This window comes from Podarcis raffonei, chromosome 5 (genome assembly GCF_027172205.1).
Source record: "Podarcis raffonei isolate rPodRaf1 chromosome 5, rPodRaf1.pri, whole genome shotgun sequence".
Taxonomy (NCBI): Eukaryota; Metazoa; Chordata; class Lepidosauria; order Squamata; family Lacertidae; genus Podarcis; species Podarcis raffonei.
This window is the reverse complement of record NC_070606.1, coordinates 506,507-533,383: the sequence shown is the minus strand read 5'-3', so window position 1 is coordinate 533,383 and position 26,877 is coordinate 506,507. Positions and strand designations below refer to the sequence as shown.

Below are 26,877 nucleotides of genomic sequence, written 5' to 3'. Positions count from 1 at the left end.
TGAGTTTGGGCTGATCTAGTGGAAAAATCATGAGGATCCATGAGGATCCGTGTTTTTTAACCATGTTTTTGCGCCCCTGCGCCCCCCTGAAACAGTGGATGCGTGATTTTTTGGATGCTTTCTACAGAGTAAGACATGGTCTACAGTATCATGGTGGTTTTATTTAATTTGAATGAAAAAATCATATGAATTCACGAGGATCCGTGTAGATCCGCCTTTTACGTTTTTCCCGGAAGACGCATCGCTCGCTGCGCGTCGGCCCGCGAGCGGGAACGAGAAGCACCGCGCCCGCAGGTAAGCCTGGCCGCCGAAGGGAGGCCGGGCAGGTGGGAAAGGGTCCGGCGCGCGGCTGCAGGGGACGAAGAAGCGCCACACGCGGGGGTCTCGCGCTGGGCTCCATCTGCTCCGGCGACCGGCGCGGCCTGGATCCGGGCAGCGACGTGCCGGCAGGCTGCGGAGCTGGGAGGGCGGGGCGGCTCAAGCCCGGATCCACGGTGAAGGTTTCTCCCTGGGGGCAGCCGGCTAGTCAATGTGCGGAGGAAGTAGGAAGCTGGGGTGGGTACGTGGATGAGAGAGAGGGAGAGAGAGAGATTTGGTGGGCAAATATTGCAATTGCCTCAGGACATGCGGAAGTGAACACTATTGACCACAGCTGGCTGGCTGTCACATGCTCACGGGTGGGTGTTGGCTTAGTATTTCAGACATTCGCAAGGATTGTCAGTGTTCCCGTGTAAATGTAACATTTTGTACATTCGTTGTAGTTGTGCGTATGGATGTGTACAAATTTCTTATAGTGACTATACTAGCAACTGGTGAATTTGCTCATATATGAATGCTGATAATCCCAGCTACATTTTGTGTATATCTGAAAACAGGTGACACTTCCCTATTTTTCAGACGTCCCCATGACATGGCAATCACACTGAGACAACATGTATCTTAAATTTCCAGACATAAAATTTTACTGGAATTGTCAGCATTCACCATTCAACATTCACCAGATTTCAGAGATCTCATTTAATGCTGCATGTAAAGTAGGAGAATTAGGGCATATGCCAGGCTCAATTAAGTGTTTCTAATAAGTTAACTTTCTAAATAAGTTAAATGTGCTCATGTTCTCCAACTGAAATAAATGCAGTAGCCCCATGGCTATATTGAATGCATGTAAGGCATCCCTGGCTATATTGAATGCATGTAAGGATTTGTAATTTCTGTAGTACAGTTGTCAACAATAGCAGCAAAATTTTGAAAAGAAAATTGTAGCCCTTAATAGGATGTAACAGCATTCCAGACAAAGGGAAGTGTATTAGTCCGGTCCCTTTCCATGGTGTATTCTTTAGCTGTTGTTCAAATCAGTCTTGAAGAAACTTCTGCCTGCTTCAGTTTATTTACCAGTATTTGTCCTTGGGTGTCCTTGTACAAAGATCCTTAGCTAGCAGTGCAATTCTTTTTTTTGAGTTATTACTGCATTAAAATCACCCATCAGGATAAGAGATAGCAAAGAATATTGTCATGAGTGGTGGGGAAGAGGAAGTAGGCTGTATGTGAGATCCTTCTAACCCCTTTAGGATTAAAATATAAGCCTGTCTAGCTTCCTGTGTTGAGGTGATAGCCTGGGTGATGAGCCATCAAGGGAAGCAAAGCAGAGCAGGTGAGGAGAGGCTCTGTGTAATACAGGAAATGGGTAGGGCCTCCTTGGAGATAGTTTGAAGGACAAAGCCTGAGTTGAGAGTTTGCAGTATTGTGACCTAGAGGAAAAGGCAGCAAGCTGGAGAAAGAGTCAGAGTAACATTCACAGCAATGTTTGATTTTTGTTTAAATTCAAGGCTGCAGCCATGGGAGAAACAAGACCCTTTTAGGATGTTGATGCTCTGAATCCCTCCATTGCAGGCTAAGGTTGTACATATGTGTAAATATACCATAGATAATAAAAACTCCACAGTCTCTGCCTCATTTCTGAAGGAAACACGATTCCTGAGTAAGCGCCTGGAACCCCTGAAATCTCACACCGCTCAGAGATTGTGGTGGTGCTCTACACTGGTGTTAGGAGTGGGATTTGTGTTTCCTGGAGGGGGGCCTGTGAGTGAGGGGTGCCAGAGTGGAGGGAGAAACAGCAATATTACTGGAGCAGGTCAGGTTAATGATCCAGCAGCAGTGAGGCCAGATGTTTGACAAGATGCTCCTGCAGCAAAGCCAGCAACAGATGGAACAGCAGAACCAGTGGTTCAGTGAAATGAAGCAAAAGCAGAGTGTGTGAGAAAACTCCTTGGAGAGAAAAGTGTGACTCCATGCGAGGTGGGAGCCTGGCCTGATGAGATGCAGTTGGTAAGCTGAAGACAATGCCTTGTAGAAGGGCGAGTTGGCTGGAGCTGCTTTGGGCTCTGACATGTGCTCTGCCTCTGAGCTAAGACTTGTCGAAAAGGAAGCTGCTTTATATCAGGGCAGACCTTTTGGCTCAGTATTGTCTTGTACTAACTGGCAGCCACTCTCCAGGGCGACAGGGCTCTTTCTCACCTCTATTTGAACATGCCAGAAATAGACCTTTGGACCTTCTGCATACAAAGCATGTGCAAACCACTGAGCTGTGGCCCTGTTACACTAAGCCTTGTCTTTTGGCCGGCTCTCTCTGGAGACAGCATTTACTTTTCCCTCACCATCCAGAACTCCAGATTCCCTTTGTGTCTGCTTCTTGCTCCACTGTAGCCTGTAAGATTTGAGAGGATATTGTCTTGAGGCTTCGGACAAATTGGGCTTTTTAATATTTTTTGCTAATTACATTAAGAGTAAATGAGCTTTTAAAAAACACTAAGGAGTCTTTACAATATAGCAAACTGGAGCTGCCAGTCAAGTAGTGTCCCATCTCAATTAGACAAATGGAAATTAATGTTGCATACTTTATTTGAAGGAACATTTCTAACCCCTCTTACTTGAAGAATACCAGCCTTTCAGAGCTAGGTAAATGTTATGAAAAGTGAGAAGAAAGCAGATGAAAAGTATATGTTTTAGCTATTTGGTGACTTTCTGGTTTCTGTTTGTTTGTTCCCACACTCTTGTTTAAAGATTTCTTCCTTTAGCTAGAAGTGTCTAGGATTGCCAGTTACCAACATTTGTAATTAAATGTATATGTTTCACCTTCCTCCCTTAGATGCTTAGGTTGCTTTCCTTCTTTCTGGAAAATGCCTTTCCCCATGCAAGTCAAGGTTATTAAATGACCTGCCTCCATTCTCGGTAAATCATAACCGTGGCCTATGTAAATCCACCTCTTTTGTAAAGCCACTTATTTATTTTCATTTATTGATTTCAGCTTTTTTATGCCACTTAATTGCTGAAGTTTCTAGGTAGTGTACAAAAAGATTGCATGAAGTTTTCTATTAATAAAAACAGAAAATGTACCTGGCCTATGTAAATCCACCTCTTTTGTAAAGCCACTTATTTATTTTCATTCATTTATTTATTTCAGCTTTTTTACGCCACTTAATTGCTGGAGTTTCTAGGTAGTATACAAAAAGATTGCATGAAGTTTCCTGTTAATAAACACAGAAAATGTACCAGCTGAAATAGAAGGATCTTCATCATTGCTTATTGTTGATTGTTTCCCCTCCCAGTGTTGGTTTGAGTTTGTAATTTGGTTAAAAGGGAAAAATACTGAATATGGTAAAATAATAAAAATGTTGTTAGCTATTCCTTTCAGCTTTCTGTCTCCAGATTTGATAAGCACCCCCTTTAGACCCTCTGTTCATATGGAAAGCGGGGAAATAGGTATGGTAAAAAGGAGGATTCCCTGGATGCGATGCTTAGATCCAGGATTGAGGCAAGTACTCTTTGGTGAGAGAGCCCCAGCATAGATTTGAACTCACAAAAAATGCTGCGAAGTAAAGCATGGAAATATAGGCTGTTAGACCTTTAAAATATCTCTGTCTAAGTTTCTTCCAAAGCTCCCCTCTTCCCATAGCATAGAAAGAGACCACACATTTGGTAAGTTAGAAATGGTTTACTTACAAATTCTTCAAAGGGCAGATTCATATGCTTTTCTATACAGCAGAAAGAAAAGACAGGCAATGCATCTTAGTTTCAAAAATGGTAACAGTTTCTAAATTATATGTATAGAAACACAAAGATGACTTGCTGAAGCCACACAGTCTAAGCTTGGAGCATCCAGCACAGACATCCTTACTGGTCAGGTTCACATAGTGCAGACTGTTAGTATTTCATGTATCTGATCCTGCAGATACGATTGGTGTAATTCACATGCCTGTCTGGGAAGACTGTGGGAACGGAAGACAGCCTTATCTCTCTTCCGTTGTCTGTACTGTTGGACTGTACTTTTGCTTTTACTTTGTTCTGTTTCCTCTCAGAGCTGATGAGAGAGGATGCCATGATGCTTTGTCTGTACATAGTGTGTACATAAATACGTAGATTAGCTCTATGATGTCTCACGCTTCTTGCTGTGTAATGCTAGAAGATTAGTGTTCATATATGTGGGATGTGAAACACAGAGCAGTCAAGTACAACATCCCTAGAGTGGACATAAAAAGGGGGTGTCTGGACCAGCCAGTTGGACCTTCCTGTTTCCTCCTAGGCTGGGACAGACTTCCTCTACATGTGACCAGAGGTGGGCGTGACCTCACCTATGCAGGTAACAAAATACCTCAGCGGAGGCTGCCATCTTTCTCTTTGACTACAGAAGAAGTAACATCTGCTTAGCCTAAAATGCTCTCTTGGCTCCAGCCAAGAGAGGACAAAGGAGCTGTCTGCTTATGGGATAGTTTCCAGGTGTATATTACTTTTGTAACTTAAGTCTGCCTTTTGGGATCCATTTGTGAACAGAATGTTTGAGTAAACTCTTTTTATACTTTTATAGAAGACTGTGTTGTGTCTATATTTTTATGAGGGACTAAAGGGGAAATTACCAAACGAAACTTATTTTAGAGGCTTTAGTGAACCTGAGCAAACGCATCCGCTGTGCAAGTTCAAAAAGGGGAATTTTACTCTGCTAAATTGTAGAACTTGTTAACACAAGTTGGAAAGGATATAATCAAACAATATATCCTCTCCTGCATCCCTGAACAATCCCACAATATACCATCTGGTATATGTCACTGGGCACAATGGAGAAGAAGGGAAATGCCTTTTCCAGAGCTGCGCATACCGGAGGACACTCGGACAGTGGGGGCTGCAGGAGCACCCCAGGGCGTTTTCCAGCGTGTTGATCGCGATCGACCGGTCAATCACCAGATGGATTTTGGTTGATCGCACTATGGCCAGACACGGGGGAATGATTAATGGACTTCAATGTCTGTACACTAGTGCGCAAAGCATGGGAAATAAACAAGATGAGCTTGAGCTCTTGGTACAGCAAACTAAATATGACATAATAGGAATCACTGAAACCTGGTGGGATAAGTCCCACGATTGGAATGTAATAATGGAGGGATACAATCTATTTCAGAGAAACAGACCAAACAAGAAAGGAGGAGGAGTGGCGTTATATGTCAGGGATGTGTATACCTGTGAAGTGATCCAAGATTTAGAACCTCAAAGCCAAAGTGAGAGCATTTGGGTCAAAATTAAGGGAGAGAAGAATAACAGGGACCTCATTGTGGGAGTTTACTATAGATCCCCAAGCCAAACGGAGGACATAGATGATGCCTTCCTGGAACAGATGGCCAAGCATGCAAAAGGAAGGGAGATAGTAGTAATGGGGGACTTCAATTACCCGGATATTTGTTGGATGTCAAACTCAGCCAAGAGCATAAGGTCAAACAGATTCCTCACTGGCCTTGCAGACAACTTCATTGTCCAGAAAGTGGGAGAAGCAACAAGAGGAACAGCCATTTTAGATCTGGTCCTAACCAATGTTGATGACCTGGTTAGTGGGGTAGAAGTGGAAGGATCATTAGGCGCGAGTGATCATGCTCTTCTGAAGTTTACTATACAGCGGAAAGGAGCAGCCAAGCATACTAAGACTCAATTTCTCGACTTTAAGAAAGCCGACTTCATAAAACTTAGGGAAGTGCTGGGTGAGATCCCATGGACAGTAATACTAAAAGGAAAGGGAGTTCATGATGGCTGGGAGTTTGTTAAGAGGGAGATAGTAAAAGCACAACTTCAGGCAATACCATTGAGACGGAAACATGGAAGGTGCCTAAAGAAGCCAGGGTGGCTATCTAAAGAACTTTTAACTGAGTTAAGATTAAAAAAGGATGTGTACAAAAAATGGAAAAGGGGGGAAACCACCAAAGAGGAATTCAAACAAATAGCCAGCATGTGTAGACACAAAGTCAGAAAAGCTAAAGCACAGAATGAACTCAGGCTTGCTAGAGAGGTTAAAAGCAACAAAAAAGGCTTTTATGGGTATGTTCGTAGCAAAAGGAAGAACAAAGAAACAGTGGGGTCACTCAGAGGAGAAGATGGTGAAATGCAAACAGGGGACACAGAAAGGGCTGAACTCCTCAATGCCTTCTTTGCCTCAGTCTTCTCCGATAAAGAAAACAATGCCCGACCAAAAATTTCTATTGACCAAACTAAAATATTGAATGCTCCCATCACAGCCCTAGAAGTCCAACGAGCAATAAAGAAATCTAAACTAGGAAAAACACCTGGACTAGATGGCCTACCGGCAATTTATTATAAAAAATTAGAAGAGGTGTTATTTGAGTCATTAAAGACTACAATGAATATTTTAAAATGGTAAATTACCAGAATCATGGATGAAAAGTTATATAAGCCTGATTCTAAAACACAGAACAGATTTAACATTGGTTTCCAATTACAGGCCAATATCACTCTTAAATAATGATTATAAATTATATGCTAATATCCTTTCTGAAAGAATGAAGACCATCCTCCAAACCATTATTCATCAAAGACCAAGCTGGCTTTCTCCCTGGCCGCTTAATGCAGAACATTGGAAACATCATAAACTTGCTGGAATATTTCGAGACATGATTTGATAAGCCAGCTATATTTATGTCGGTAGATGCAAAGAAAGCGTTCAATAATATTTCTTGGAGATTTATGACAACCATGATACAACAAAATGGAATTTGGGGATTTATTTTGTAAAGGAATTCAGGCTATCTATACAAAACAAAAGGCAAGAAAAATCATATAACTGAGGAATATGAAATAAGGGACCAGACAGGGCGGTCCTCTCTCTCTGTTAATATTCATATTAGTGATAGAAGTTTTAAATAAGAAAATAAGAGAGGAAAAAAATATTAAAGGTATAACATTGGGAAATAAAATATACAAACTAAGGGCATTTGCAGATGATCTTATTATCACAACTGAAAACCCAAAAGAGGGCCTCAATAAAACTTTGGAAATAATTAACAGTGACAAAACAAAACTTATGGCTAAGAACCTTACCGCCCAAGAGAAAATTTTGCCTAAAATAAAATACCTTGGAATCTGGTTAACACTGAAAAATATTAACCTCTATCAAGATAACTATATCATGACATTGTCCGAAGTCAAAGGAAATATGGAGATCTGGAGTAGATTGAAATTGTCATTTTGGGGACATATATCGGCTATTAAAATGAATGCCAAAGATGTTCTTTCTTTTTCAAACCATTCCAGTCATAGGGGGGACAGGCTGCATTACAAAGCGGCAGAGGGAAATATCTAAATTCCTCTGGCAATGACAAAGACCTAGAATAAAACATACACTGCCTAGTGACATTAAAGGGGGGGGATTTGGTCTGCCCGATTTAAAACTTTACTATGAAGCAGCCTGTCTCTTTTGGATTAGTGTTTACTTAAGAACACAGATGTATTGGATTTGGAAGGACATGACAACCGCTTTGGTTGGCATGCATATTTAAATTATGATAAGACCAAAATACATAAAGGCTTTATAAACCATAAAGTAAGAAATGTGTTGTATAAGGTTTGGGCAAAATATAAAGGCTTGTTGGAACCCCAAACCCCAAGATGGATATCTCCTTTGTTAAAGGTTGTTAAGAAGAAGAATATAAAATGAATATAAAATGAAGCTGGTTGACGTATAACTCTTTATTACTAGAGGAAGGTAATCAATTAAAGCTTAAGAACTATGATGAAATGAAAGATCAGCTCTCGGGATGGCTACAGTATCACCAACTCTTTGAGACATTTAAACAAGACAAAAAATCCGGTTTCGCCACTGAGCCCTCTAAACATTTGTCTCGGACAAACGGTGGTGGTGCAGGAAAGTGAAGGAAATATGTATCATATGTGGTGGACATGCAGGAAAATTAAAGAGTTTTGGAATCTCATTTATGATGAGATGAAAAAGATCTTTAAATTAACATTCTTTAAAAAAACACTCAAGCTTTCTTGCTTGGAATTTTAGGCAGAGAGATACCGAAAAATGTAAAAGAAATTTTCCTATACGCAACAGCCGCCACCCAAATGTTAAGTGCAATGAACTGGAAAGGGGGAAAGGTTCCAACACTAGCAAAATGGCAGAATAAATTACTAGAATATGCAGAAATGGCACAATTGACTGAGAGGTAATACAAAACAATCATTTATTCAAAAATGGGATATGTTTGAGAGATATTTACAAAACCACAATGGTGGTATGACATCTATGGCAGCGTTTGAATGACCCCTGTGTAAATTAATAATAAAGAAATAAGGAAAATTGGTACAATATTTTGTAAGAAAGTATTAGAAAATATAGAAAGATTAAGGTAATAATTATAAGTACATTCGATATCAGAATTGTTAAATAACATTGGGAGTTGATGGGAAGTTGTCAGGGAACTGCCATCGGAGAAACAGGAGGTGAAAGGGCTCACAGAGGCTGAGAGAGACTTATCCGCTGAGGAGGGGACCAGCAGGGGGAGAGGAAGAGCTCCAAGGGAAAGTGAGTCGGAGGGAGGGCTCAGAGACACTTCCAGCGAAAATAGCGGGGAGGTTTCAGGACCTCCCATAGGGACACCTACTCCTCGCCGGAAACTGTCACGCCGAGAGTCCAGAAGACGCGTTTCCGTTAAGGAGCTTTTATGCTGGAAGAAGTTCCGTAAACGCCCACTGTCCGATTCTACGAGCGACTGATGGAGCCATGCTTAAGGAGCTCCGTCACAGACAGAGGTTTGTGGACTTAGCCAAACTCTGAGGGACTAGGATTTTACGCACAAGCAGCTCACCATCCCATCACAGCAATCGGACAGTCCCTGAAAGCAGCTTGTGCAGAGAGGCATCATGAGCAACCCAGCCGGAGCCGGGGGAGCAGGAGGAGCTAGAGAGGGTCCAAGCCTGGAAGAAAGGTACAGGGTGTTGGAAGTCCAGCTAGCGCTGCAAACGGCGAGGCTAGAGGAAAGGAGGGCGCAGGATGCAGAAAAGGCAAAAGGCGCTACACTAGCAAGAAAGATGCCAGGATTGGTGCAGAAGTTTGGGGGAGACCCCAGGAACTATCAAGCCTTTAGGACAGAGATGCAGTATGCTCTCGTGCTGCAGTTTGACGACTTTCCCGACGAGGCATCGCGAGTGGCGTTTGTGATTGGCCATCTCGAAGGGGGGGCGAGAGACTGGGTTAGACCCCTGATGGCAGGGAATAGTGAAATGCTGAAGGACACGAGGAAGTTTTTTTGCGCCATGGATTTGATGTTTTCCAGCGAGATTGAACAGGGACTGGTGCGCAGACAATTGATGGCTTGTAAACAGGGTAGCCGATCGGTTCGTGAGTACTGGACTGAGTTTACAATGTTGATACATAAATTGGGGTGGGACCTATCGGCGGAACCCATTCAAATGCTTTTTGAAGAGGGGCTTTCTTCGGCGGTGAAAGACGAACTTTCCCGGGCGCCCAGGGCGGAGTCTATGGACCAGCTGACCAAATCAGCGCTGACCATTGGAGCGCGCCAGGAGGCAAGAGCCTTGGAGAAGCGCGAGGGGAAAGGAGAGCGTTGGAGGGATTTCCACATTCCAGAGATTCCGGAGCCAAATTTCCCGCCAGGAGAGCCGATGGAAGTTGGAACAGCGCGCGCGCGCGCAGTTTCAAATCCCAGTGAAGGGAGGAAGAAGGAGGGAAAGAGCACCAAGAAATGTTATCTCTGCCAGCAGCCAGGTCACTTTGCCAGTGTCTGCCCGCAAAGAAAGGAATGGCAAGGGATGGTGGGAGCTGTTGGGGGGAAGGAGGAGGGAGTCCAGGAGCCAGTAAAAGCCAACGCCTGGCTGCCACCGTCAGGGCACTGCAGCCAGGCCAAGGAGCAGTAAAAGTGCCCACTCCGGAACCTCCAAGACCAGCCCTGGTAATAGAGGTGTTGCTAGAGCTGGCAAACGGATACCCACTAAAGACAAAGGCACTGTGGACTCAGGCAGCTCCTGTAATTTTATGAGTAAGGAGTTTGCAGCTGAACACCAGATACAGATACTCCCTTTAAGCAACCCCCTGCAGGTGACCACGATCGATGGGAGGGAGCTGTTGGGAGGAGAAGTTAGCCTACAGACCGTCCCAATGGTTATGAGGGTGGCCAGGCACACCGAAAGGAGAGCGTTCAATGTGGCCACCCTGGGAGGGGCTCCCGTTATTTTGGGAATGAGCTGGCTAGCGTTGCATGATCCGCTAGTGGGCTGGCATCAGAGAGTGGTTTCCTTTGGGTCAGCACATTGCCTGGAACACTGCAGAGAGGGAAAGGTGCCAGAAGGGGCAAAAGCCTTTCTAGCAGGGACGGAAGTGGCGGACAAAGGGAAGGTGCCCAAACAATACGCTGACCTGAGCAAGGTCTTCAGCGAAAGGGAAGCAGATAAACTACCACCGCATAGAGCCTTTGACTGCCAAATTAACCTGGTCCCTGGGGCCCAGCTCCCCGTGGGCAAGCTGTACGCCATGTCAGACAGGGAAATGCAGGAGTTAAGGGAGTTTATTGATAAAAACCTGAAGAGGGGCTTCATCAGAGAGTCCAGAGCGGTGGGGGGGAGACCAGTGTTTTTTGTGGACAAAAAAAACACGGATAAACCCAGGCTTGTAGTGGACTTTAGAGCCTTAAATGCAGTGTCAGAACCAGTGGCTTTCCCCATGCCCAGAATTGATGACATTTTGACCAGGGTGAGGAAGGGAAAGATATTCACGAAACTGGACCTGAGAGGGGCATACAACCTGATACGAACAAGGAAAGGGGATGAATGGAAAACCACCATGTTCACCCCTTTGGGGGCTTTTGAATATTTAGTTATGCCATTCGGATTACAATCAGGCTCCGCATGTTTTCAATCGTTCATGAACCATGTCCTGGGACCTCTGCTCTACAAGAATTGCGTGGCCTTCCTCGATGACGTGTTGATATATTCAGAGAATGAGGAGCAGCATGTAAAGGATGTCAGGGAAGTGCTGAGCCAACTGCAAGCAAACCAGCTGTGGGTGAAATTGGAGAAGTGTCAGTTTCACACCAAGGAGGTGGAATTCCTGGGGTACCGCTTATCAGACAAGGGATTAGCCATGGATCCAGGCAAGGTCCAGGCGGTGCTGGAATGGAAGACACCGAAAATGAAAAAGGATGTGCAAAGGTTCTTAGGGTTTGGGAACTTTTACCGTAAATTCATCAAGAACTTTGCCCACTTAACGGCTCCCATCACGGACTGTCTCAGCAGCAAGAAGAAATTCGTTTGGACGGCGGAGGCGGAGCAAGCATTTGAGGAATTGAAAAGGGCATTCGCTTCGGAAGAACAGCTCCTGCATGTGGATTTACAAAAACCCATGAGAGTGGAAACTGATGCCTCAAACCGGGCGGTGGGGGCGGTGCTGCTTCAGCCGGGGAGCAATAAGTCGGAATGGAGACCGTGTGCCTTCTTTTCGCGTAAGCTGAACAAATCTGAGAGGAACTACACCGTATATGACCGAGAACTACTCGCCATTCACGAAGCATTCCGGAGATGGAGACATTTACTAATTGGTGCACAGCATAAGGTACAAGTGTGTACGGACCACAAGAATTTGGAGTATTGGAGAACGGCACGAGTGCTCAACCAACGACAAGTGAGGTGGGCCCAGGAGTTCTCCAAATTCCATTTTGAAATTTGCTATGTGCCAGGTCCAGAAAACATCAGAGCGGACGCTCTCTCACGCAAACCTGAATATTTGGAGGGGGAGGGAGCGCCTGAAGAGAGACATATTATCCCAGAGGACCGCTGGGTGTGTGGGGCGGCCTGGGTGGGGCAAAGGGAACTGGTAGAGGGAACGGTAAATGATGAATACGCCCAGAATAAGCTCAGAGGTTTAAGGAGAGAGGGAGAAGACCCCGGAGGTTTTGAAGAAAGAAACGGGGCATTGTATTACAAAGGGGCACTATATATACCCGAAGGGGAATTGAGGGGGAGAGTACTCAAACAGCTGCACGACAACCCCACAGCGGGGCATTTTGGGCAACACAAGACCATGTGGTTGGTGACCAGGGAGTTTTGGTGGCCCAAGGTGAGGGAGGATGTACGGGAGTATGTGAGAGGGTGTGACCAATGCCAGAGAGCCAAAGGAGAAAGGCGGGCGCCAGCGGGGTTATTAGAACCGTTACCCACACCAGAACGACCGTGGGAGGCGGTATCGATAGATTTTATGACTGATCTGCCTAAATCCCAGGGGAAAACCGCCATACTAGTCGTAGTAGACCTGTTAACTAAGATGGGTCACTTTGTAGCTTGCTCACATGCAGTCACGGCGGAAGAGACAGCGAAATTGTTTGTAGAACATATTTTTAGGCTGCATGGCGCCCCCTTGAGGGTGGTCTCCGACAGAGGGAAACAGTTCACGTCCAGGTTCTGGAGGAAACTTATGAGCTTGTTGCACGTAGAGGTCAACTTTTCGACTGCCAGGCACCCTGAGACCAATGGGCAGGCGGAGAGGGCAAACGGTATCCTCCAACAATACCTGAGGTGTTATGTCAATGACAGAGAGAACGATTGGGTCGAAAAGTTGGCGCTAGCGGAATTTGCCTACAATAATGCGGAGAATGTGTCCACCGGGATGAGCCCCTTTTTGGCTAATTATGGGTGCCACCCCAGGGCGTTTCCAGGGGGAGGAGGGGAGAGATGGAGTGTCCCGGCCGCCGAACATTTTGTAGAAGAAATGGAAGCGATCCATCGTCAACTCCAACTCAACTTAGAAAGGGCCAAAGAAGAATATAAGAGGCAGGCAGACAAGAGCAGAAGGGAAGGTGAAACCATTAGGGTGGGGAGTCAGGTCTGGCTATCAACCCAAGGGTTGCCGTTCAAGGGGGGTTGCAAGAAATTGAGACCCAAAAGATTGGGACCATTTGAGGTCATCCAACAGGTCAACCCAGTGGCTTTCAGACTCCGGTTACCGAACCACATGAAACTGCACCCAGTATTCCACAGGTCATTACTATCACCATATAGGGGGGAAGGTGAAGGGGTATCCACACGGGGGCCAGTCTTAGAAGAAAGGGAAAGCAGCAACCATGTGGCGGAGATCATCGACTCCAGGTGGAAGGGTAATCAGGTGGAGTATTTGGTCGCGTGGGAAGGGGAACCGGAGTCGGAAAACACCTGGGTGACGGCAGAGGAGGTCAGTGACGAGATCTTGATCGAAACGTTCCACCAAAGGTTCCCCAGGAAACCTCAGCCAGTAGCGAGGTTCCGGAGGAAGTACTTTGGCACCACCGACGATGAGGAGGAACTGGAAGGATTCAGGGAATCGGAGTTGGAAGGAGGAACAGACTCCGATGAGGAGGAGTACTTGGAAACCGGAAACAGCAACAGGTGGAGGGAAGTGTTCGAAACTTCGGAAGATGAGGGAGGTTCTTTCAGGGGTTTTGTTCCCTCGCCTCCCGCAGAGGAGGGGAGTGAAGGGGGTGAAGGGGGCCCTGGAGGGGAGGTGGATGTCAGGGAACTGCCATCGGAGAAACAGGAGGTGAAAGGGCTCACAGAGGCTGAGAGAGACTTATCCGCTGAGGAGGGGACCAGCAGGGGGAGAGGAAGAGCTCCAAGGGAAAGTGAGTCGGAGGGAGGGCTCAGAGACACTTCCAGCGAAAATAGCGGGGAGGTTTCAGGACCTCCCATAGGGACACCTACTCCTCGCCGGAAACTGTCACGCCGAGAGTCCAGAAGACGCGTTTCCGTTAAGGAGCTTTTATGCTGGAAGAAGTTCCGTAAACGCCCACTGTCCGATTCTACGAGCGACTGATGGAGCCATGCTTAAGGAGCTCCGTCACAGACAGAGGTTTGTGGACTTAGCCAAACTCTGAGGGACTAGGATTTTACGCACAAGCAGCTCACCATCCCATCACAGAAGTCTATTACATTTCTAAGAACATAGGACGAAAGAGACTGTATAAGATTGAATCAACCTATATTTGCAAATTTGTATAAGATTACTTACACAAGATTGGTTTTTTATTTATTTAAGATTGTTTTTGTTTTTATGAATTTCAATAAAGAATTATGATGTTGGGAAGAAAGAAAAGCATAAAAACCTGCAATGAGTCAACACCAAGTCCTAGGTGACAGGTGGAGAAAGTTTTTGAACCTAACAGCTGCTTTCTGTCACAGAGTACTTTCCAGAGACTGTACAACAGTGACAAAGAAGGGCAAAAGGGGTGGAACAGGGGATGTGACGTTTGCATTTGAATAGTAGACAGCACTTCAGCCACACTAAAGTCAAGGAGTTTCTACACATGAACCACATTTCTTCATCCTCACACTCAAGAGGCATTATTACAGTTCAAAGACACAATCCAACAAAGCAAAGGCATTCAAGGAAGGTGCAAACCAGAGCCAGTGACAGGTGTGACTTGAAGAGAATCCCAAGGGCTGGGTAGAGTGGTCTGTATTTGGCCCCTAGGCCCAAGGATACCTACCCTAAACTGTGGCAAGAAGCCTAGAATAAAATTTAAAATATTAACAGATGCAAAGGAAAGAGGTGGATTTGCCCTGCCAGACTTTAAACTTTACTACGAATCAGCAGCTTTTTGCTGGTTGAAAGAATGGCTACTTCTTGAAGACACAGACATTTTGGACTTGGAAGGTTTTAATAATGTATTTGGATGGCATGCATATCTGTGGTATGATAAGGTCAAAGCGCATAAAGCATTTAAAAACCATATTGTTAGGAAAGCATTGTTTAATGTTTGGATAAGATACAAGGATCTATTGAAAAATAAAACCCCAAGGTGGCTGTCACCGATGGAAGCGAAAGCTCAGAAAAAGCTCAATATGGAGGCTAAATGGCCGAAATATTGGGAAATTTTGGAACAAGATGGAGATAGATTGAAATTGCAGAGTTTTGAGAAACTAAAGAACAAAGTGCGAGACTGGCTTCATTATTATCAGATAATGGAGGCATATAATTTGGACAAGAAAATTGGCTTCCAGGTGGAAAAATCAAAATTAGAAACAGAACTGTTAGAACCCAAAACTAAGATTTTGTCAAGGATGTATAACTTGCTGTTGAAATGGAACACTCAGGATGAAACGGTGAAATCTGTTATGATTAAATGGGCACAAAATGTTGGATACAATATTATGTTTGCTGACTGGGAACAGTTATGGACCACAGGTATGAAGTTTACGGCATGTAATGCCCTAAGAGAGAATATTATGAAAATGATATACAGGTGGTACATGACCCCAGTCAAGCTAGCAAAAATCTATCATTTGCCCGATAATAAATGTTGGAAATGTAAAGAAACTGAAGGTACATTCTTTCACCTTTGGTGGACGTGCCCAAGGATTAAGGCTTTCTGGGAGACGATATATAATGAATTGAAAAAGGTATTTAAATATACCTTTTCAAAGAAACCAGAGGCCTTTCTCCTGGGCATAGTCGGCCAATCGGTGTTAAAGAAGGATAGAACTTTCTTTATGTACGCTACAACAGCAGCAAGAATACTTATTGCAAAGTATTGGAAGACACAAGATTTACCCACCCTGGAAGAGTGGCAGATGAAGGTGATGGACTATATGGAATTGACGGAAATGACTGGCAGAATTCGAGATCAGGGAGAAGAGTTGGTGGAAGAAGACTGGAAGAAATTTAAAGACTATTTACAGAAATATTGTAAAATTAATGAATGTTAGAATGATGTTGGATTCAAATTAAGTGGTTTCTAGCTGGTATAAAAAGAATATGAAAAAACGGTTTTTATAAGTAAAAATCTAATGTTATAATAACTTAAGATTAAAGATCTGGGTAGAATAAAGAGGGAAAGAAACTGCTAAGTTAATAAATTGAACTGGAATACAAAAAAGGGAGGTAAGAGGAGGTCCGGGAAATAAGTTAATGAAAAATAATGTGACGAAAATATTGATTGTTTTTAATTATTTTTATTTTGTATTTTGTATTTTTTCTTTTTCTATTTTGTAATGTAAAAACCCTAATAAAAATTTTATATAAAAAAAAATAAACTGTGGCGCCCTCCCAATTACCCATGCTGATCACTAGAAACACCACATAAACCCATTTTTGTTTCTGTGCCTTAATAATGTACTTCTGATTGGCCGCCCATTCTGGTGGACGAGAGCTCTTTCGCTTGAAAGGGCACCAGTGCTTTGAAGGTGGGGGGAAACCGCTAGAACGATGCGGTACCCCATAAACAACCTCGGATTCAGCATTCCGAGGAGCTAGTGTTCCTGCTGGTGCCTGGAGCGACTCCCCTGCTCCCCAGTAAGCTCTTGAAAAGAGCTCCGAGAGCGAGTGGGGTTGGAGACGGAGGCACTTGGGAATAGACTCGCTTCCTTCGTCGCACAAAGCTCCAAGTCTGGTGATCGTGAGTGGCCAATTCCTCCAAATAACTTCAATTGGAAAAGAGTGAGTAAAAATTAACAATTTGGATATCTATTTGGAAAGGATAGGTGTCAGAGGCTCAGGAGCAGAAGAGCAGGGGAGAGAGCAAATAGAGAGCGGAGGAGAGGAATCAGAGGGGAGCGTAGGGGAATATGACAGTGACCCGAGAGATTCCATGAGCTTCTCCAGCGAATCAGAAGATTCCCTATGGTAAGGGCGAGGGGGGTCCCAGGGGGGACGCTCCATAAACAAGGAACCAGAGGGGACTCCCAAGGGAGCAGCGGAGGATCAGGACCAGTTCCCCCACCAGAGCACAGTGGGGGGGAAGAGTCACATGAGTCAGGACCAGCTTCTCCTCCAGCGGGGAGAGAAGATGAGTCAGGGGTAACCACGCCCCCATTGGGAAGTGGGGAAACGGAGGGAAGGCCAGGTCCAGCCAGCCTCCCCGAAAGAGGGAGCAGTGACACAAGTGTAACGGTCAGAAGGAAAGTGGGAGGCTGCGCGCGCGCACCAAGTTCAAATGTGGAGGAGCGCGGGACAGCAGAAAACCCGGATTGGGAGCCAGGTCCGAAAGCCTGAAGGAGGGAAGGGGAAGAGTCAGGGGACTCAGCGTCAGAGGAGGCTAGGAGGGCTGAGACTCCGACTAGCAGGAGGACCCAGAGAAGGAAGGAACAGAGGAAGAGGTGGAGTAAGGCTAGAATCTTAAACTGGTGTCAGGGGGGAGGAGATTCAGATGGAACTTCGACGGTCTAAGGTATAGACGTAGCGTTGCGCGCTGCGCGTCTGGAAATGAAACTGAACTTCAATAAAGACTTTTTTACTTGAGGAAGAAGCAGCGTTGGTCTTGTGTGAGCTGGGACCTTGGGCAGCGCTGACAATAGGGATTTAAAAATGGAGGTCAATCCCTTCCTCTGATTAAAAGAGAAAACAGCCACAGTAGCCAAAGCCGCAATCTATAAAATACGACTTTTAAAAGACTTTTAAGTTAAACTTTGGATTCCCCCTTCTAGCAGGGGGAAGGGGGGGACACCTACTTTTCTGATTTTCTTAATCCCTGCAGAAGACAGTTTGGATTTATGAGGTTTGGAATAGCCCAAGAAAGATGTTAAATTATTTTTGTATGCCACAACGGCCGCCTGAATATTACTTGCTAAAAATTGGAAAACACAACAACTACCAACAGTGGAAGATTGGCAGATGAAGATGATGGACTTTTCGGAGCTGGCTGACCCGACTGGAAGAATCCGCGACCAGAAAGAAGAGGAGTTTCAAGAGGACTGGAGGAAATTTACTGACTATTTGAATAAATATTGTAATATAAAAAATTATAAATTACTTGAAAGAAACAAATAGACCTAGGATTAAACTAAGTTATAATTAAATAAATGGGATTTAGAATATTAAGAAAAGTGAATAAGATGGACTATAATTGGAAATTGTTTTAGTTTAATAATGATATTGGAAAGCTGTTACTTTTAACTACAAGGAAACTCAGAAGGGAGGGACTAGAGGAAGTCAACCAAGAAGTTTATATATAATTTTTTATATCTAAATAAGGTAATAAATGTAAGCACCCTGAATAGAGTCGGGAACACATTGGCAACCAATGTAGCTAATGTAAAGTGCTTGTTGCATGTGTTCAACTGCTGCCTCATTAGCACTTTTTGTATTAGCTGCAATTCACAGATAGTTTTCAAGGGTGGATCCACATATAGCACATTACAATATAGTCTAACCTGGAGGCTACCAGAGGATAAGGGGCCTTGGCCTGGCTATCTCTGTTCAGAAGTGGCTACAGTTGGTGCACCACTTGATGCTGCACATAGGTGTCTCTAGCCATTGAGGCCACAATGATAGATCAGGGAGTGCTCTCCAGCTGTGCACCTGCTCCTTCTGGGGGACACCAGCCTTGCCAGAAGAGGCAATTGTGTCAACTGCTGGACATGAGGGATCAAGTTATAATAGCTGGAAAAGGAACACAAGCAAACATATTCCTAACAAACATTTTTTCTTCTTTTTATTTTTCTTTTAACCACACTTTTTATAAATGAAATTCTTCTAATAAATTATTTTAAAAATAAAATATTAATATAATCATCATCATCATCATAATTTTTTATTTATACCCTGCCCTCCCCAGCCAAGGCCGGGCTCAAAGCGGCTTACAAGCAATAATAAAAACAAGTTGAATGATTACAACTTAAAAACAAAATTACAATACAACATTAAAATATTACAACATTAAAATAAAATGTAGCCTCAACGCAGGAGGAGAAGGAAAGAAAAAAAGAAAGAAAGAGAGGGAGCGAATCAAATTGGCTCCAAGCCAAAGGCCAGGCAGAACAACTCTGTCTTACAGGCCCTGCGGAAAGAAATCAGATTCTGCAGGGCCCTGGTCTCATGAGGCAGAGCGTTCCACCAAGCCGGAGCCAGAGTTGAAAAGGCCCTGGCTCTGGTTGAAGCCAATCTAACTTCCTTAGGGCCCGGGACCACTAGGGTGTTGCTATTTATGGACCTTGAGGCTCTCCGTGGGGCATACCGGGAGAGGCGGTCTCGTAGGTACGAGGGTCCTAGGCTGTGAAGGGCTTTAAAGGTCAAAAGCAGCACCTTAAATCTGACCCTGTACTCTACCGGGAGCCAGTGCAGTTTGAAAAGCACCGGGTGAATATGCTCCCATGGCAGAGACCCCGTGAGGAGCCTCACTGCAGCATTCTGCACCCGCTGGAGTTTCTGGGACAGCTTCAAGGGCAGCCCCACATAGAGCGAATTACAGTAGTCAAGCCTGGAGATGACCATCGCATGGATCACTGTGGCCAGGTCGGGGCGGGAAAGGTAAGGGACCAACTGCTTAGTGCGGCGAAGGTGCAAAAATGTCGCCTTGGCTGTTGCTGTAACTTGCGCCTCCATGGAAAGGGAGGCGTCAAGGATTACACCCAAACTCTTAACGGAAGGCAATGGCACTAATTGGGCCCCCGCAAGAGAAGGGAGTTGGTCCCTCATCCCCATGCCATCCCGACCCAGCCATAGGACCTCTGTCTTTGAAGGATTTAGTTTCAATCGGCTCCCACAAAACCATCTAGCCACAGCCTCCAAGCATCTGGTCAGTGTGTTTGGGGCCGCGTCGGTGTGGCCATCCATCAGCAGATAGAGCTGAGTGTCATCAGCATACTAGTGACAGCCCAGCCCAAAGCTCCGGATAATCTGGGCAAGGGGGCGCATAAAGATGTTAAAAAGCATCGGGGAGAGAATTGCGTCCTGTGGCACTCCACACACCAAGGAATGGCACGACGACATTTCCCTCCCTAGTGCCACCCTCTGTCCCCGACCAGAGATAAAAGAGCACAGCCAGTTACAGGCTATGCCCTGTATCCCCACGTCTGCGAGGTGGTGGTCCAGAAGATCATGATTGACCATGTCAAAGGCCACTGACAAATCTAAAAGGATCAGCAGTCCTGACCCGCCTCGATCCAGTTGTCTACGGAGATCATCTGTTAGGGCAACCAGAGCCATCTCGGTCCCAAAACCAGGATGGAAACCGGACTGAAATGGATCTAAAGCCGATGTTTCCTCCAGAAACCTACCAAGCTGTTCAGCAACAGCTCTCTCGATTACCTTACCCAGATATGGAAGATTTGAAACTGGGCGGTAATTGGATAGGTCTAAGGGATCTAATGAAGTTTTCTTTAAGAGTGGACACACTATTGCTTCCTTCAGTTCCCCTGGGAATGTCCCCGTGTCAAGGGACAAATTGATAATTTCAACCAGGGGGATCCGCGCAACATCTGGACACTCCCTAATCAGCCAAGATGGGCACGTGGTATCCGATCGAACACTGGACCTGAAGTCAGTCGAGGGGCCTCCAGTTCAGTAACTGTATCTAAATTGGCAGGGAGGTCACAGCTGAGCAACAGGACTTTCTCCGCAAAAATGCTCGCGAATGCCTCACAGATGTGGGTCGAATTTGTGCTTAAATTTGGTTGTCCTCCTAAGGACGTTATTGACCTAATTATTCTAAAAAGTTGTGCCGGGCGAGAGCTAGCGGATGCAATGGAAGCTGCAAAGTAAGATTTCTTAGCAGCTTTCATAAGCGTCCTATAAGATGTTCTTGAGGCTCCGTCACGAGTCCGTCGCCATACCCGCTCTAGCCGTCTGAGATCCCGCTTCATTTTCCAGAGCTCCTCAGTAAACCAAGGGGCCTGGTTTCGACGGGGTCGCAGAGGGCGCTTAGGCGCGATCTTATCAATGGCTGCCAAGAGCCAGTTATTCCAGTCCTCAACAAGGTCATCTAATGAGTCACTAGGAGGAGCAGGGTCCCGCAAGTCTTGTCGGAATCTATCAGGATCCATCTGTTTTCGCCGACGAGCCCAAATAGGTTCGCCACCCGAGCAGGGGAGGAGCGGGAAGTCAATCTTGGCTTTCAGAGCGTAGTGATCAGACCATGGCACTTCCACAGGGGGAAGCATGATCACATCTATGCCAGCCCCAAAGATCAGATCCAGCGTGTGGCCTGCTTGATGAGTGACGCCCAAAACAAACTGGGAGAGCCCTAGTGTTGCCATGGAAGTCAGTAGGTCCAGAGCCTGTGAGGAGGGAGCAGCATCGGCATGGACATTGAAGTCTCCCCAAACCAGTAGGTTTGGGAACTCCAAGGCCCAGCCCACCACCACCTCCAGCAGGTCTGACAGGGTGGCTGCCGGTGTGCTGGGTGGTTGGTACACCAGCCAGACAGCCAAGCTCTCCTTGGTGCCCCACATGAGACCAACATATTCAATGCTGGAGATCGCCGGTGATGGCAGAGCTCTGAAAGAGCAATCCTCCCAGATTAACAACACTACTCCTCCCCCCCAACCCACAGTCCACGATTGATGGAGGACATAGAAACCTGGGGGTGTTATCTCATGTAGGGAGACTACTTCGCCTTCCCGTACCCAGGTCTCCGTCACGCAAGCCAGGTCAATCCCCTGCGAGACAAAAAAGTCACACATGGTGGCGGTTTTGTTGCCTATGGACCTGGCATTGCACAGGACCAATGATGGAGGTGCATAATCCTTGTTCTCCCTACCCTCATCCCTTGGGATGGGGCATAGATTGGAAGGGGTTCGAGGATCACTGCATCTTGAAACCCTTCGCCGATAGAGATATTTAGCCCCACCGCCATTCCTCCCTAGCCCTTCAATAGTGGAAATCCCAGACCCCATACTAGCCTCCCCAATAGAGGGGTGACATCCCCTCGATAACAAGTCGTCCTTGGGCCAGGACTCCTGGGTCAAAATGGTATGGGGAAGAGGTGGAGTTTGATGGGGTAAGTATCCCTAGAAGATAAAACCCAACCAACCACACCCCAAGTGGGGGGGACAGTCCCATGGTGTTAATATATACGACAGGCAGTTTAGTAACAGCATTCAAGAAGCAGAGTAAATCAGACTAGTATAGCCCTAGCATCATGAGGGGACAGGGAATGCTAACACTTGCAGGGGAGAGGTGAGGATCCACACACCAATCCTACTCATTGCACGGCAACAATCTGAAAGGGGATGGTAAGCATGTATAGTTCAAGGCATTTTGAAGCCTCCTGGTGACTGGAAGCCCTTCTTCCGACATTTCTGGTAAGATGGGAAAGTTGGGGTGGAGTGTCCCCACAACCCCTACTTGGGTTGGCATTCATTTTGTTTGTTTGGGCCCAGTTCTCCAATCTGTTAAGGTCATTCTGCACCACAGTCATTAAGTGCAGAACCTTACATTTGTCCCTATTGAAATTCATTTGCTGTTAAGGTCATCTTTAATTCTGATTCTGGCTTCTGTGTCATTAGCTACTCCTCCCAGTTTGGTGTCATCTGCAAATTGGATGAGCATCTCCTCAATTCCTTCATCCAAATCATTTCTAAAGATGTTGCACAACAACAGGCCCAGGACAGAACTCTGTGGCACCCAGTTTGCAATTTTCTTACAGGATAATTAAGAACTGTTAATGAGTACTCTTTGTGTTATGTACTGAGGTTCTCACCCTGGGCCAGCAGGGGGATATCGTACATAGTTATGCAAATGAAGGATCGAAAGTGACATTCAGTGATTGGATAGTTTGTATGCAAATGAAGGATTGAAAGTAACGTTCAGTGATTGGCTAGTTACAGAAAATGGTTACAGTTGCATTCTAGTGGAGCTCTATATAAGCAGGCTGACTGAGCTCCTCAGTTCAGTTCTGTTCCAGCTTACAAATAAAGAGCTGTTTTGGAAGAATCGCTGTGTCGTCTGATATGTTCGCCCATAACTTAACACTGGTGACGAGGATGGGATCGATGGACATCAGAGCACAGCCAGATGCAGCCATCCTCTGAACTGAGCTGAATCACTGAGTGAAATCACTGAGCGAAATCACTGGACAGAACCAATTCAGAGCTGACTGTTCTAGCTAGAGCACTGTGTTCCATCTATCGCCCTTCACGCCAGCATTGGAATCATGGCTTCACTTGTGCCTCTACCGCCGTTTGCGCCAGCCTCTGGTTCGCTCGGTTCGACTGTTACCTCCAAGCCAACGAGCTGACAGCAGTATCAAAGGAACAGAAGCAGGGCCTATTCCTCAGCCTCTGTGGGCCTGAAGTGTTTGAGACGGCCCAAGCATTGGTTGCGCCTGAAGCAATCCAGGCAACACCATGGGACACGATCCAAGATAAGCTCCACAACCACTACGCGCCAAAGCCGTCCAAGATTGCTGCCCGCCATGCGTTTTACCACCGGAATCAGGCAGAGGGGGAGTCAATCAACAACTACACCACCGCCCTGCGACAGGCTGCAATGCACTGCGAGTTCCGAGACTTAGATGATGCCCTGATGGATCGAATCGTCTGCGGGGTCCGGGACATCCATCTGCAACGGCGTCTCCTCGCCAAGCCAGACCTCACGCTGCAGAAAGCCATTGAGGAGGCCGTAGCCTCGGAAGCTGCTGAACGCTCCGCCCAGGAGATCCGCAAGGCCAGCAGCCTGCGTCTTGCTAGGAAGCCAGTTCCAGTGCATCAAATTAATTTTATAATGAATGATTTTAGAGTGTTGTTTGTGTTGTACTTTTGTATTGTTTTATTGTTGTTAGCCGCCCTGAGCCCGGCTTCGGCTAGGCAGGGCGGGATATAAATAAAATTTATTATTATTATTATTATCACGAAGAGGCCAGCAGTGATGAGGCATCCTCCAGTGAAGACGATGACGTGCACCAGACAAAGCAGGAGCGCAGGAAGTTCCAACAGAAGTCCAAGGGCCAACCGGAATGTGCCGGCTGCGGAGGCAACCATTCCCGTGCCAAGTGTCGATTCAGAGACGCCACCTGTTGGGTGTGTTCCAGAAGGGGCCACATTGCTAAGGTCTGCCAATCGGCTCCATCTGACACTCCCCCTTCACCGACTCGCAAGTCCAAGTCTTCACTCCAGTCTGCCAAGGAAAGCTGTTTCGCTCTCACCAACTGCCGCTGCCCGTCTGGAACCACGATTGGCCAAACCGACTCGCCTATGCGACGCAAGCTGAACGTCACGGTGCTCATTGAAGGAGCTCCATGTGACATGGAGATCGATACCGGGTCTGCCCTGTCCATCGTGTCTTGGAGCACCATCAAAAGACTGGTACCCAGAGTGTCCAAAAGGCAACTCGACTCTCACTGTGTACACCTGAGAGACTACCAGGGAAATGACATTCCCGTGGTAGGCGTTGGATTTTTCGGGCCTGCTCCGACTGGTGGTGGTCGAAGGTCAGCGGCCAAGCCTCCTAGGGCTAGACTGGTTTGATGCCCTCGGCCTGGAAGTCACCGGCATCAACTGCATCTCTAACGCAGAGACTGAGGGGCTGGTCAAAGACTTTGCCGAGGTTTTTGACGGCACTTTGGGGCAATATACAGGTACGCCCATCTCCTTTAGACTTGATCCACAAGTCACCCCCATCAAGCTAAAGCCACGCCGGGTTCCCTTTGCTCTCAAGGCTAAGGTGGACGAACAACTGGACAAGCTGATCGCCCAAGGAGTTTTGGAGCCGGTTGACCACGCCAAGTGGGAAACCCCCAGCATCACGCCTGTCAAGCCAGACGGGTTGGTGAGAATCTGCGCCGACTACAAGTGCACGATCAGCAAGGCACTTCAGCAGCACGCTTACCCAGTTCCTGTTGTTCAACACCTGCTGCATTCCTTGGGTGTGGGTAAGGTCTTTGCTAAGCTGGACCTTGCCCAAGCCTATCAACAACTGCCCGTCGATGATGCCACTGCTGAAACCCAGACGATCGTCACCCACCGAGGGGCATTCCGTTGCTGCCGTTTGCAGTTCGGGGTGAGTGTGGCTCCTGGCATCTTCCAAAGCCTTATGGAGCGTCTCCTGCAAGGGCTTCCGGGCATGGTACCGTATTTTGATGACATCTTGGTGTCCGCTCCTGGGCCTCCTCGCCGGTGATCGACCAACTCCACCGGTCCTCTCGCCGCGCATGCTGTGATGGACTGTTTTCCCGGCTGCCTACCACTACCGGCTCGTCCATCGCCTGGGGAAATTGATGGGCCATGCCGACGCCCTCAGCCGTTGCCCTCTTCCAGCGTTTGTGGAAGACCCAGTTCCTGCTTCATTGTTCCTCCTGATTGAGGATCTTCCGGCAGTTTCCTGTATCGGCTGCCACTGTGGCCTCCTCAACTGCCCAGGATCGCACCATCAGCCGTGTGCTCAACTGGGTGTGGAGGGGGTGGCCACAAGGGCCTTTTGCATCGGAGTTCCAGCCCTTTGCAACCAGGCAACATGAACTCTCGGCTCATCACAGCTGTCTGCTGTGGGGAGACTGCGTTGTGATTCCCCAAAGACTCCATCAACGTGTCCTGGAGGCTCTGCATGCTGGCCACCCAGGAATCGTCAAAATGAAGGCATTGGCTCGGTGTTACGTCTGGTGGCCTAACATGGATGATGCCATCACTGCCTGGGTTACCGCCTGTCAAGCGTGCCAAGAATTGAGGCCTGTGCCACCGGCAGCTAAGGGACACACCTGGGAGACGCCCAAGACACCCTGGTCGAGGGCGCACATCGATCTGGCCGGCCCCTTTCACGGCCGGACCTTTATGGTAGTGGTGGACGCCTATTCCAAATGGCTGGAGGTGGCCCTGATGCCCTCCACCACTACTGAGGCCATCATCCAGGTGCTGCGAGGCCTCTTTGCGGTCCTTGTCTCCGACAACAGACCGCAGTTCACGTCAGGCACTTTTGAGCGGTATCTTTTGGGACTGAGCATCCGCCATGCCCTAACGGCAGCATTTCATCCATCCAGCAACGGGCAAGCAGAGATAATGGTGCGCTCGGCAAAAGAGGCACTGGCGCGCCTGAACTGGGGAGACTGGCATGAGCGGGACACCAAATACTGGTTCATACAACACATCACCCCTCATGCAGCCACAGGGCAGAGTCCTGCTGAACTGCTTATGGGCCGCCGCCTCAGGTCCCCGTTCGACCGGCTGCACCCAGACTTTGCCGTGGCCGAACCCCCAGGCTGTGCCAATGCACCACGGTCATTTGTTCCCGGAAACCAGGTCTTTGCCCAGAACTTTGTGGGGGACATTCCTTGGGTGCCAGCCACAGTAGTGGGAGTCACTGGACCTCGCTCGTACCAGGTGGCACTCGAAGACGGACGCTTGTGGCGCCGGCACATAGACCAGCTTAGGCGCAGGGTTGGGGACTTGGACACTACCGTGGTGTCCCCAGCTGCGCTCGTGGCTCCGGAACAGACACTTACAGATGGTGAGGCTCCACCTACACCTCTCTCGCAAACTGCCGGCGTGGAGCCGAACCAAGCTGCTTCAGAGGGTCTGCCAGACTTACCACAGACTCAGACCACTGCCGTGCCTGATATTCCACCAACTCCACTTGCGGAGATTTCACCCACAGCAGCAGATCCAGGGGACTTGGTTTCAACGCCACCTAGGGTCGCACCACAGCCTCAGCAAGAATTGTGTGGCCCCTCTTTTGGGTAAATAAATCCTGCGTCCAGTCAGGCTTCCCTGCGTGGCTCTGCTGGGGAGCTGACCTGGCAGGAGAGCAGAGTAGCAGCGGTCCTGCGTCCGTGTGAGATGAGGGATAAATCAAGTCCAAAGACAGTTCGGTTCTTATCTCTAGAAGCGTTTATTTACAAAGCAGTAAATCCATCAGAA

At 47.0% G+C, this 26,877-nt stretch overlaps 1 protein-coding gene across 5 annotated transcripts in view; it reads left to right on the top strand.

Moving 5' to 3' along the window:
- The first annotated feature begins 236 nt into the window (after positions 1-236).
- FAR2 (fatty acyl-CoA reductase 2) overlaps positions 237-26,877 on the top strand; it is a 123,616-nt gene continuing 96,975 nt past the window's right edge. For all 5 annotated transcript variants that reach the window (XM_053387492.1, XM_053387493.1, XM_053387491.1 and 2 more), the window contains exon 1: positions 237-294. The gene's annotated coding sequence lies outside the window, so the exon portion shown is untranslated. The remainder of the gene's footprint in view (positions 295-26,877) is intronic.